This window comes from Anomaloglossus baeobatrachus, chromosome 2, assembly GCF_048569485.1.
Source record: "Anomaloglossus baeobatrachus isolate aAnoBae1 chromosome 2, aAnoBae1.hap1, whole genome shotgun sequence".
NCBI classification, from domain to species: Eukaryota; Metazoa; Chordata; class Amphibia; order Anura; family Aromobatidae; genus Anomaloglossus; species Anomaloglossus baeobatrachus.
In genome coordinates, this window is record NC_134354.1 from 74,817,662 (window position 1) to 74,832,109 (window position 14,448).

Here is a 14,448-nt window from a genome sequence, read left to right on the forward strand (position 1 = left end):
CTTTTGCCACTCTTCAGGATCAATTTCTTTTGCAGCATGGATGCTGGATGGAGAAGTCTCCATTGGCAAATCTACCAAGGGCACAGTGATGGCAGAATCTTTTTCTTTCCATATAGAGCAGTAAATCTGTGAAATCAGGCTACCATCAAACGCATTTTTCTCCCCAACAGAAGCAGAAGGTGTGAAGCCCCACATAAGTAGAGATGAGTGAACCTTTGGAAATTCGGTAAGGAGGGCACAGTCGAACCTTAGATAAGGTTTGTTTTGTGACCCTGAATTTACCCAAACCTCAGTGGAAGTCACTAATTTGGCAGTCTGTGTCTCTGCCCACATGCAGCCAGCCATAAGCAAAGCACATCTGGCATCTGGGTGAGCGGGGTTTTTCAATTTTTGTTTGTTTTTGTATCCACAATGCATCTCATCACACTGCTTTTACCCCAAATGTGAGCCACTCAAACACTGCACATGGCTCGCACATGGCTGAGCATCACTCATACCCAAGCACAGCGCTGCTCACTTGAGTGGCTTGCACTTGTAACTCATTCAAACTAAGAACCCAAACCTTGATTTTTTGGAAGTCGGTTTCCGAACCCGAACCTCAAACCTCAGGTTCGCTCATCTCTACACATAAGGACACTGCTCAAGTATGTTTTTCTTCATGCAGCAATAGGGGTTTACTCAATTATACTGAGCACTGTAAAAAATTATATCTATTTATATATATATATATATATATATATACATATATATAGCGAGAGAAAGAATTTATTATATCACAAAAGTGAGTACACTTACAAGTATGACACTTTGATACAATGTAGTCAGTGCACAGCTTGTATAACATAAAATTTGGTGTGCCCTCAAAATAAATTAACTCTAAGCCATTAATGTCTCAACCACTGGCAACAAAAGTGAGTACACCTCTAAGTAAAAATGGGTATATAAAAGGTATATGTGCTACTTTCCTGAAGCAGCGCCATTGTAAGACACCACAATCAATACAACCTATTATGGCATAAGATGTTGCAGAATTTTGTGCCTAGCAAATACGTCTAAGCTTTGCCCGTGATATAATTGTTTTTGCTTGTGCTTTCAGAAATCCATGAAGTCGTGTGTATCTGTAGAACATTATAAAAGATTAAATCGCCTTCTTGGAGATGTCTCTCCCATAGCACATTTTCTTTTATGATACAAATGATTTGTTCTCTGATACGAAACTGTCAATTCACTAAAGGCCACAGGTCTTCCCAAGTTTCATTCTCAGTGACATACTGTTCTATGGCTTCATTACTTTTTGTGTGCATGTAAAAGAAAGTTTTTTAAGAAAGCAGACTTGTCCTTGTAGTAGCTGATTTCTCAGTAGGGAATTACTATTATTACTATAGGGGAGGAATAAAGGTATAAATAGGCAGTTGTAACCTGTTGACAGAAGTGTCTAGAATTTTTAATGGGCTTTTTAGGTTATTTATGGAGTATTCTATGACAATAAAGTCAATATTTTATTCTCTTTACAGATAAACACAAATTGAAGGGGTTGTCCACTATTTGGTCAATTCCTCTTAAATGAACAGGGGTCCCATTTAAAATAAAACAGATTTTTCTCAATTCCTGGCCTGGGAACGTACCAGCCATTACCATGGATTCCAGCACTTTGGTCACATTGGTATGTCACAATAGTGCTAGAGACAATCAGAAACGTCTCATCTTCCATAGTGCTTACTCTTTCACTGAGCAAAATTCAGATGTCCAGTATAATTGTGAGCACAGCAGCCAAGAAGGAATTTTTTTTGGCCAGCAGATGATACACCAACATTGATGGAATGACTCCAGTCTGGGAGGTGAAGAAAAGCACTTTTAATTTTCAATGGGGTCCTATTTAATTTAAAGGGAAACGCTCATATTAAAAAAACATGATTAACATTCTAATATGGGGTTAATCTGCAGGTTAGTAGTATTCTGACAGTGTGTAGACACTGCCAGGAAGAAATTAACTTTATTCCTCCTCGCAGCCTCAGGATTTCAGTCATAGGGGTGTGACCGGCATGGTTTTCTCATTACTTAGTTCTGGGGGCGTGGTTACAACCACAGCTCACCATGCACAGACTGACAGCTGGCTCAGCATTCCATCAATACACTGCCAGCTATCGGTGCTCTGCTTTCCTGCAGAACCTATGGTGGGCTTCATATTTTTTCCCAGTTCCCAATCTTGTCCTGTGTAGTAAGAGAGGGGTCTGTTTGCTTTGTTCCGGGTAACTTCTCTGTTTTATTTGGGAGCTCTTTCTCCCAGAATGTCATCATTGATAGTTCCTGCTTTGGCAGTGCTCGCATCTGGTTTCCATAAGTGTCTGACCTTATCTTGTCCCGCTACCTAGTTCAGCTGTTCCCCTCCCATCTCCTTACCTACTAACTTAATTCCCTGACTACATGAACTTGGCTTGTTCCCTGACTCAGGCTCTGCTCACTCCCTTGTACATATGTGACCTCTCTGTTTACTGACCCCGGCTCGTCCCCTGGCTTCGGCTCTGCTTGATCCTTTTGTCATTTATGTTATCTCTTGGCTTTTTGACCCTTGGCTCTTTTGACTGCCACTCACTAGGTGTATCTAGCGACACGTAGTGTACTAACCAAGGAGATCCACTCCATTAGTGTGCCCGGCAACACCTAGTGGTTTGGTGTCCTATTCATTCAGGTTCTCGTCATTACAGGTGGCTGGATGTTTTCAGAATACTACTAACCTACAGATTAACCATACATCTGCAGAATGAGTTGTCCAAGTAGTATATACACCCTTTATTAATGCAACATATCCATAGTGTTAAAATTATACATTGTAAAGGACCCTTCAAGTTTTATTAAAAACTATTGCACATAAAACAAATTTTTAAAGGATCTTTTCTTAGAACTCTGCAATATACTGTTCCTCTGTCATTATCAGCATTGATTGGACAATGCAGGAGTTTGTAGGGACTCATTGTATTTTTTAGATGAAGTTTTTCATGATGGCATCCGTGTGACCAGGATCTCCTGCTTAGATGACAATTAGTAATCTCAGTCAAAAACTTAACTTTTGTTTGATATCTGGCTTCTAATCTTACCACATTCTTCACATTGAAGTTCTGATTTATTACAAGCTGCAGGAAATTGAAATATTAAGAGAAATATAGGAATTTTAGGACAATGGAGCATGAATACAGTGAAGCAAAAAGAGAAGTAAGTAAGAGAGAATCCTGGAGATCCATTCTTGTAGCAAATTTCAAAGTCTCAAAGTATATATGGAAGTTCTCTTGAGTCCTCTTCACCCTTTAAGGAACCTTGTGCATGAAAATGTTTAATCTTAGGAAATCATAGCACAGATAACATACAGCTGAGCTTGATGGATCAATGACCTTGATCTGGTATAAAAAGTAACCCATTCCATCCACTACAAGCTTTTATTTATAGTAGCCTTTATGACAAAGCATCCTCTTCCACCTGTTCTGACATTAAGAGAAAGATATTCACTGCACACTGTTCCCAGCAAAACTGTAGAATTATATTCAGACAAGCGGTATATTTCGTGAAAATTCGGAGTGTGCATCATGATTGTGATCGAAATGTAATGTTGAAAGGTGATGTTTTAATTCTCTGGATCTGGTTATGGGGGTTGTCAAAGGGAATAAATTAAGATGAATTTTTATGTTCACAATCAAGTCTTAAACATAGAGAAACAATATTTACAGTTGAAATCAGAAGTTTACATACATTATCTACCGTAAATAGACACATATACAGGTTTTTCTCACTAGCTGACATGAAATTAGAATAAATCTTTTTAGTCAACTAGGAACCAAAATTATTTATATTTGCCAAATGCCAGAATAATGAGAGAGAAAATGTTTTAAGGCATTTTTATTACTTTCTGCAGTCAAAAGTTTACATACACTAAGAGTACTATGCCTTTAAACAATATGGGACAGCCCATATGATGATGTCATGTTGCTGGAAACTTCTGATTGGTTTATTGGCAACATGTGAGTTAATTAGAGACACACTTGTGGATGTATTTTAATGCACACCTGAAACATACTGTTTCATTGTGTAGTATCATGGGAAAGTCAAAAGAAATCAGCCAATATCACAGGAAGAAAATTGTGGCCTTGCACAAGTCTGGTTCTTCCTTGGGTGCAATTTCCAGATATCTGACGGTGCCTTGTTCATCTATACAATCATTATATGCAAGTAAAAACAAGATAGAAATGTCCAGCCATCATACCGCTCAGGAAGGAGACAGGTTATGTGTACCAGGGAAGACTGTGCTTTGGTCAGACATGTGCATATCAACCTAAAAACAAAAGCAAAAGACCTTGTGAAGTTTCTGGTGGAAGCTGGTAAGATTGTGTCATTATCCACAGTTAAATGAGTACTGTATCAACATTGACTGAAAGGCCATTCTACCAGGAAAAAGCCATTACTCCAAAAGAAACATAAAAAAGACAGATTAACATTTGCAAATGATGGGGATTTTGTGGCGCGACATCTGTGATGTGTAGTTGTGTTGTGTCTACATGACTTTGTATCTCGGTCAAGCATTTTTTTATGAGATGAATGTAAAGAGGTGGCTTGGTTTGACGAGTTACATAGTGCATGGTAGGAATCCACTAAACAGGGCTATTGGAGGTTACTGTCAATTGAATATAAGCATTGTAGGTACTAACTGTGATGCAGCGGTGGAGGAATTAATATGTGGGCTTTCCATTATGGATGGATATCAGTAGTTAGTAGTGGGAAGAGAGAACGGAGTAAGTATGGAAAGTGGATAGGGTAGGTACAGTATAGTGTAAGGTAGAGATAGAACGAGATAGTAGTAGAGAGATTATTTTATTTTATCTGCTGGCACACTTACCATGATAGGGATAGGGGAGGGCTAAGTTCATCTGGATGAGACAAAAATGGTGGTAATAAATATCAAGGTGTTTCAACAATATAAATAAGACAAAATTATTCAGGGTAAATCATATCAAAGACTCAAATAACGAGTTCATATTCACAATTTAAATCAAAGGATGCTAAAGTTTGAAGAGTGTGAATACAAAAGGATTAATTTTACTACAAATGTTTGATGTGGTCTCAACCACTCCTATATCATAGGACCCATTCAATCCCCTTGAATCTGAGTTGTGCCACATAGTGTTTAGCCTTTTTGAACTGTGCTGGTAAAGGGAGTCACATTTTGGCACAGCGGATTATGAGTTTATGGCTTGAAATTCTGACGTTCACATGCTGGATGATTTTCACCCATATATATTAATCAACAAGGACATTTAATTAAGTATCTACATACAGCGCCTTGCGAAAGTATTCATCCCCCTTGAATTTTTCAACCTTTTTCCACATTTCAGGCTTCAAACATAAAGATAAAAATTTTAATGCTATGGTGAAAAATCAACAACAATTGGGACACAATTGTGAAGTTGGATGAAATTTATTGGTTATTTTAAACGTTTTTAAAAATTACTGAAAAGTAGGGTGTGCAATATTATTCGTCCCCTTTATGTTAATACTTTGTAGGGCCACTTTTTGCTGCGATTACAGCTGCAAGTCACTTGGGGTTTGTGTATATCAGTTTTGTACATCGAGAGATGGAAATTCTTGCCCATTCTTCCTTTGCAAACAGCTGGAGCTGAGTGAGGTTGGATGGAGAGCGTTTGTGAACAGCAGTTTTCAGTTCTTTCCACAGATTCTCAATTGGATTCAGGTCTGGACTTTGACTTGGCCATTCTAACACCTTGATATGTTTATTTGTGAACCATTCCATTGTAGATTTTGCTTTATGTTTGGGATCATTGTCTTGTTGGAAGACAAAACTCCATCCCAGTCTTAGGTCTTTTGCAGACTCCAACAGGTTTTCTTCAAGAATGGCCCTGTATTTGGCTCCATCCATCTTCCCATCAATTTTAACCATCTTTCCTGTCCCTGCTTAAGAAAAGCAGGCCCAAACCATGATGCTGCCACCACCATGTTTGACAGTGGGGATGGTTTGTTCAGGATGATGAGCTGTATTGCTTTTTACGCCAAACATATCATTTGACATTGTGCCCAAAAAGTTCGATTTTTGTTTCATCTGACCAGAGCACCTTCTTCCACATGTTTGGTGTTTCTCCTGAGTGGCTTGTGGCAAACTTTAAACAACACTTTTTATGGATATCTTTGAGAAATGGCTTTCTCCTTGCCACTCTTCCATAAAGGCCAGATTTGTGCAGTGTACGACTGATTGTTGTCCTATGGACAGACTCTCCCACCCCAGCTGTAGATCTCTGCAGTTCATCCAGAGTGATCATGGGCCTCTTAGCTGCATCTCTGATCAGTCTTCTCCTTGTTTGAGATGAAAGTTTGAATGGACGGCCGGGTCTTGGTAGATTTGCAGTGGTATGATACTCCTTCCATTTCAATATGATCATTTGCACAGTGCTCCTTGGCATGTTTAAAGTTTTGGAAATCTTTTGTAACCAAATCCAACTTCACACTTCTCCACAACAGTATCACGGTCATGTTTGTTGTGTTCCTTGGTCTTCATGATGCTCTCTGTGCTTTACACAGAACACTGAGACTATCACAGAGCAGGTGCATTTATATGGAGACTTGATTACACACAGGAGGCTTATATTTATCATCATCAGTCATTTAGTACAACATTGGATCATCCTCAATGAACTTCTGAAGTGAGTTTGCCGCACTGAAAATAAATGGCATGAATAATATTGCACGCCCCAATTTTCAGTTATTTATTTTTTTAAAAATTTAAAATAAGCAATCGTTCACCTTCACAATTGTGTCCCACTTGTTGTTGATTCTTCACCATAACATTAACATTTTTATCTTTATGTTTGAAGCCTGAAATGTGGGAAAAGGTTGAAAAATTCAAAGGGGCCGAATACTTTCGCAAGGCACTGTAGTTTCTTTAACAAGTGCTGTATCCTATAATCAAGTATGTCTTACCTGATTGTAGATGTGAGATGTGGTCTAAAGGCCACATCTCACTAAGCAACATCGCTAGCAACATCGCTGCTGAGGCATGACTTTTGTGACGCAACAGCGATGTTGCTAGCGATGTTGCTGTGTATGACATCCAGCAACAACCTGGCCCCTGCTGTGAGGTCACTGGTTGTTGCTGAATGTCCTGGACAATTTTGTAGTTGTTGCTCTCCCGCTGTGAAGCACACATCGCTGTGTGTGACAGCGAGAGAGCAACAACTGAATGTGCAGTGAGCCGACTTCTGCGTATGCTGGTAACCAATGTAAATATCGGGTAACCAAGAAGCCCTTTCCTTGGTTACCCGATATCTACCTTCGCTAACAGCATCTACCACTCTCATGCTGTCAGTGCCGGCTCCCTGCTCCCTGCCCAAATAGCCAGACTACACATCGGATAATTAACCCGATGTGTACTCTGGCTAGGAGTGCAGGGAGCCAGCGCTAAGCGGTGTGCACCGGTAACCAAGGTAAATATCTGGTTGGTTACCCGATATTTATCTTAGTTACCAAGCGCAGCATCGCTTCCATGCGTCGCTGGGGGCTGGTCACTGGTTGCTGGTGAGATCTGCCTGTTTGACAGCTCACCAGCAACCCATGTAGCAATGCTCCAGCGATCCCTGCCAGGTCAAGTTGCTGGTGGGATCGCTGGAGCATTGCTTAGTGTGACGGTACCTTAAGTTAACAACTGTAGAACAGCTAAAACTAAGCAGACAATAGAAGATGCCAGTTCTTTTATTGCCAAGGAATTGTTTGGGGGATTTCTATTTGAAGCTGCAAACAAATGTCTGCCCTTATTAAATAGTCATGGATAATCCATGGTTTCGAGACACATCATGGGAGAAGGTTTAAGTGAAGGAATTTTGATGTAAGCCCTATGCAAAAGTGGTTTTGGCATTAAGGACTTAAATAATGAATTACTTTTCAATGAAATTGTTTCCTAAACATGTTCACAAAGTTGACCTTGTTGGGCATATAAGACTCAAGTTCACATAGTTTTAGGGTTTATCCACTCTCCTAAACCTGCAAGTTTGCAATCCAATGGCTCTTGAGCTTTTGCGAGAATGTAGAACCTAATCAAGGTAAAAGCTGAATTTTCAAATGTTGCTTAGTGTTAGACAGACCGAGCCAAGTAGGCTTATCGTTGTTAGCCAACTGGCCAATATTTATGTTACTGGTCCCAACTTTTCACTTGGCAGCACTCTGATTATTTATCAGAAACCATTAAGTGCTTTCTACTCTAGAGTAAGAGCTAAGACAACAAACAAGATTACTGCCAACTCGTCCTCACAGGTGCATTAGTATAAAGAAGAAGGGCAATTTCTTTCTCTTCATGAAATTAGACTGTTTGAAAAATACAAAATGACTATAATTTGGGATTAAATAAATGTAAATGAAAGGATCGAATGTAAAGTTGGAAGAAACATTACAAGCTCTGTAATTTAATTGGTCGGAAGGGAAAGACGTATAAACTATTTAATCAAGGTGTAGGTCCACTATGTTGTAGCATTACAGTTTTCCTAAATCAAGTAGCCCCTACTCTAGTAATTTATGTCAAATTATAGTACGGAAATAGATTACATTTCTCTCCTTGGTTAGACAAACCATGGTGTGAGAATCTAGTTTCAATATTACAAGTAATTTAGTAAGACTGGAATTTCAATTACCAGAACTAAACAGAAATGCTGTGGAAAACGATGCACTAAATTTAGAATGTATCAACTTGTTCATAGATTTGGTGAATATTTTCCTGCACAGTTGGCATAGGTTTGGGCTATAAAAATGAGTAACTAGACCCAAGTCTTTCGAAAGGAATTATAGATTCCCATAATTACAGTGTTTGTTGCTAAACACCACAAAGCTGGTCAGGTTTACAAAATTACCATGAATGTCCAAGATGGTAACCACTTACAGAGTATAATTTTTGGTCTCTTGAAACAATACCTTATTCATACTCTCAAGTAAACATATACTCAGGTGTTTAATCAGACATAGATGGCCCCACACTAAATTGTATGTTACCCCTTCCACCTTGAAAAAATGTGTAGACTAAAATCACACAAAAAGTAATTCTTACAACTCTGAGTTTCTCCTTTTGTCTTCATTAAGGGTCATGACATCTGAACAGAATCTCCCTTTCTAAACACACACCTTAATGTATTAATTTCATATCAGATTCATATACTTAGGCCTAAGACACAAGGCAAGTAAAACTCGACGAGTGTAAAAAATCATTCACCAATTTATTAGGAGGCAATGTTCCCACACAGGCCTGACACAGTCCAGCGCTTCGCACGATGTTCTCTGATTCTCTTGATCAAAGTCTGTGAAGATTCATTCTGACACTCCATAGGCTTTGAACAGAAACCACTCCTGGAACACGCTGCTCTCCGTGAGACCCAGCACCTCTCACAAGGTGGACATTGGACTTGCTTGTTTATTCTTTTTTTAATGAATTGGTGAAACAGGGAAAAATCTGAGGAGTGTTTATTAAAATAATCTATGTTTGTATGTGTTGTTTCTTTTTACTTACTGAGTTAGCAATGGGTGCATCTGATAGATGGCTCTATATTACTAACATTCGTACTTGATGCCAGCTTCCACTAAACAGTTGACATCAACCTCAAAAACCATTATCCCAATTACCAATGCACCAGTGCAATCAGGAAAAGCTAAGGCATTACTTTTGAGACTGCTGCAGGCTGGTATTTTTAGGCTGGAAAGGGCCTATTAACCATGGACCTTCCCAGCCTGATAATATCAGCTCACAGCTGCCAGCTTTACCTTTGCTGGTTATCAAAAATAGGGAGGTCCATGTCATTTATTTAATTTAATTTATTTGGCTAAATAGCTGTGCAACCTATTCTCTATCTATCTATCTATCTATCTATCTATCGTTGCATACTTTTTCCACATCCAAACCATTAATTTCAGTGTAATGCATTTTTTTACAGTACGTGTCACTCAAATGTCACATGGATGTCACATAGACGACATACACATACACATGGATGGCACACGGATGACAAACCCATACACATGGGTGGCCACACAGATGGACAAAACAGATCATGCAACACATGCGATTTTTATGCGCATGTGTGAAGGGGGCCTTAATTTGATTTGTCTAGAATTGATCTGCTTATCTCTCGAAATCCAAGCCAGACTTGCGGTACATATGCTTTTTTTACATTTTAATTTTTGAAGAAACTTTACATAGGGCACAGCAAGAGGTTTTGTGAATAGCCAAGTTCTGTATACAGGATTATGCAAGATAAATACAGCCAGAATGTCAATCCTCATTGTGCATCTTTTTCTACAGTTGTCAACTTCATTACTCCACACAAGACATTTCATGAACATTTCAAAATATATGATTTGTGAAGCATTCCGGTAAAAAAAAATCTTACTGCAGCGTGATTAGCACCATGGAATGGTTTAGGCATGATTACCTCCTGGTGTAACAGATACTTTGACTACAAGATGTAATTCCAAGATTACCCAGTGATCAGTTGTTCTTGTTGGTAGAACTATTGTCTGTCCATAAATTTTAGGTGTAACACCAAAGTAGAATTTTATCTTACCATTTACATGAATAGACCACCATAAAGCATGAATGGGCGCCCCTTCTGTAGCTTCTGTTTAAAAGTTTACTTACAACATTTAAAGTTATCACCTAGTCAATGACGTGATAATTTGAAGATCGGAGAGTTTCCAACCACTGAAATATCCACTTACTCCTAGAACTGAGGATATGAGATTCCCATAGGAGTGAAGCTGTGGCTGCACATGTGTGATTTCCTGACATTACCGAGGTGCTCAACTATTTCTAGTAGGCCTATAGACATTTAATGAATTGGTTGTTTGCTTGCAAGACCTCTGTTCATCCAAAAGGGGAATTCCTGACCTCATTCTCAGAATCAGTGGCGGTCAGATAATTTTTAATGTTAGGAATATCCCTGTAAAGGATCCCCTTAAATTAAATTCCATAAATCCTAAATGTTAATACAAACCGAGGTTGTGTAACTAATAGCATTTATTCATATACTGTATATTTTCTATGTTCTCTTTTTACACTATTGACATTTATAATAAAGTTATGACTGAAAACATCTAGCATTTTTATTTACTAGGCTGTAAAACTTTTCACTTATTAGCTATTTTATAATGTGTAATTTTTTATGCTTCTGTGCCTTTATTTGTGGTGTTCATTATTACAACATATATCTACTTTATGTGCTTCTTATGATAAAGAGACAATGAAGAAGCGCGTAGTGTCAGGTTATAAATAATTAAAGTAGCATCTGTACAGCATTTCTACAATTGGTATAATTTGTTTCAACTTGTTTGCCACCAAAAAATATTGCTTAAATCATTACAAAAACATAGCAGCGTCGTATCTATTTTTAAAAGTAATTGTTCACTCCAGGTCCTGGGAGAACAATTAAAACAAGGGCTTTTCCTTTCTTGTATAATGTAGTTGGTAGTCAGTTCATCAAAGCTGGAGTCCTCAGCAGTGGTGGGCTTTGCCACAAATAGCACAAGATTCAGAGAAAGTCATTACATACAAAATATAGCTCAGAACGGCTCATCATGAGACCAAGGTTGCATCCACTATTTTTGGTTTAGTTGAGTCTCTACAAATATATATATATATATATATATATATATATATATACAGTTAGGTCCAGAAATATTTGGACAGTGACACAAGTTTTGTTATTGTAGCTGTTTACAAAAACATGTTCAGAAATACAATTATATATATAATATGGGCTGAAAGTGCACACTCCCAGCTGCAATATGAGAGTTTTCACATCCAAATCGGAGAAAGGGTTTAGGAATCATAGCTCTGTAATGCATAGCCTCCTCTTTTTCAAGGGACCAGAAGTAATTGGACAAGGGACTCTAAGGGTTGCAATTAACTCTGAAGGCGTCTCCCTTGTTAACCTGTAATCAATGAAGTAGTTCAAAGGTCTGGGGTTGATTACAGGTGTGTGGTTTTGCATTTGGAAGCTGTTGCTGTGACCAGACAACATGCGGTCTAAGGAACTCTCAATTGAGGTGAAGCAGAACATCCTGAGGCTGAAAAAAAAGAAAAAATCCATCAGAGAGATAGCAGACATGCTTGGAGTAGCAAAATCAACAGTCGGGCCCATTCTGAGAAAAAAGGAATTGACTGGTGAGCTTGGGAACTCAAAAAGGCCTGGGCGTCCACGGATGACAACAGTGGTGGATGATCGCCGCATACTTTCTTTGGTGAAGAAGAACCCGTTCACAACATCAACTGAAGTCCAGAACACTATCAGTGAAGTAGGTGTATCTGTCTCTAAGTCAACAGTAAAGAGAAGACTCCATGAAAGTAAATACAAAGGGTTCACATCTAGATGCAAACCATTCATTAATTCCAAAAATAGACAGGCCAGAGTTAAATTTGCTGAAAAACACCTCATGAAGCCAGCTCAGTTCTGGAAAAGTATCCTATGGACAGATGAGACCAAGATCAACCTGTACCAGAATGATGGGAAGAAAAAAGTTTGGAGAAAAAAGGGAACGGCACATGATCCAAGGCACACCACATCCTCTGTAAAACATGGTGGAGGCAACGTGATGGCATGGGCATGCATGGCTTTCAATGGCACTGGGTCACTTGTGTTTATTGATGACATAACAGCAGACAAGAGTAGCTGTATGAATTCTGAAATGTACCGGGATATACTTTCAGCCCAGATTCAGCCAAATGCCGCAAAGTTGATCGGACAGCGCTTCATAGTACAGATGGACAATGACCCCAAGCATACAGCCAAAGTTACCCAGGAGTTCATGAGTGCAAAATAATGGAACATTCTGCAATGGCCAAGTCAATCACCAGATCTTAACCCAATTGAGCATGCATTTCACTTGCTCAAATCCAGACTTAAGACGGAAAGACCCACAAACAAGCAAGACCTGAAGGCTGCGGCTGTAAAGGCCTGGCAAAGCATTAAGAAGGAGGAAACCCAGCGTTTGGTGATGTCCATGGGTTCCAGACTTAAGGCAGTGATTGCCTCCAAAGGATTTGCAACAAAATATTGAAAATAAAAATATTTTGTTTGGGTTTGGTTTATTTGTCCAATTACTTTTGACCTCCTAAAATTTGGAGTGTTTGTAAAGAAATGTGTACAATTCCTACAATTTCTATCAGATATTTTTGTTCAAACCTTCAAATAAAACGTTACAATCTGCACTTGAATTCTGTTGTAGAGGTTTCATTTCAAATCCAATGTGGTGGCATGCAGAGCCCAACTCGCGAAAATTGTGTCACTGTCCAAATATTTCTGGACCTAACTGTATATATATATATATATATAGAATATATATATATACATATATATATATACTGTATATATATATATATATATATATATATATATATATACATATATATATATACATATATATCTATATATATATATATATATATATATATATATATATATATATATATATATAATCTATATATATATATATATAATTATATAACTGTATATATATATATATATATATATATATATATATATATATAGATAGATAGATGGATAGATATGGATATATACATTTGAAATATAAAAATTGATGTGTTGTAATCTAATTTAAGTATTCACTAATATTTATAAATGAATGAATCCCCTCAATTTCTTTTTGGACATATTTGATATATTTAAACTAATTTTACTGGGACTGAATAGAAAATTCCCCGACCGCCAAGGAAAAAAAATATCATGGTTTGAAATCTATCCAAAAACCAAAGCATGAAAAACCAGGGGTAAAGAGGATAAAAATAAAAAGTAGCCCATTCCACTCACCTTTCCGAGCCCATGTTTTTGCTCCTTATTCTGCCTTAGCTTCTGGGTTGTCCACATGGATAAAAATAATATTTTATGTTTTTCTTGCTTTTTGTCTAAAGGGGAATCTATTATCCTTATGGAAACTGTCACACCATTCCAGCATGCCAGTGAGGAGTCTTATAGCTGCAATGCTCCTCTGGGAAATTTTCAAATTGTCTCTCCAGGGAGAAAGAAGATGAACTCTAATGCCACCTATTGCAGGTAGCAATCCTAGAACTTAAAGTGACCTCCAATGAGTCTTGTCAAATGACTTAGGATTTATGCCAGATCAGAACCGCAATTGCAGACACGGTGTTTTATCAATGTCAAATTATCCAGGCTTTGTGCGCTCCCAAACAATTTAATCATACAGGCTGTTGTTATTTCCTGTAAAAAATGTTATTATTTTTACAAGAACAAAACACGTTTTGACAAACAAATGTCTTCCTCAGGTACAATATACCTGAGGAAGTCATTTTGTTTGTCGAAACGCGTTGTTTGTTCTTGTAAAAATAATTAAAAAATTGTACAGGAAATAACAACAGCCTGTATGATCAAATTTGTTTGGGAGCGC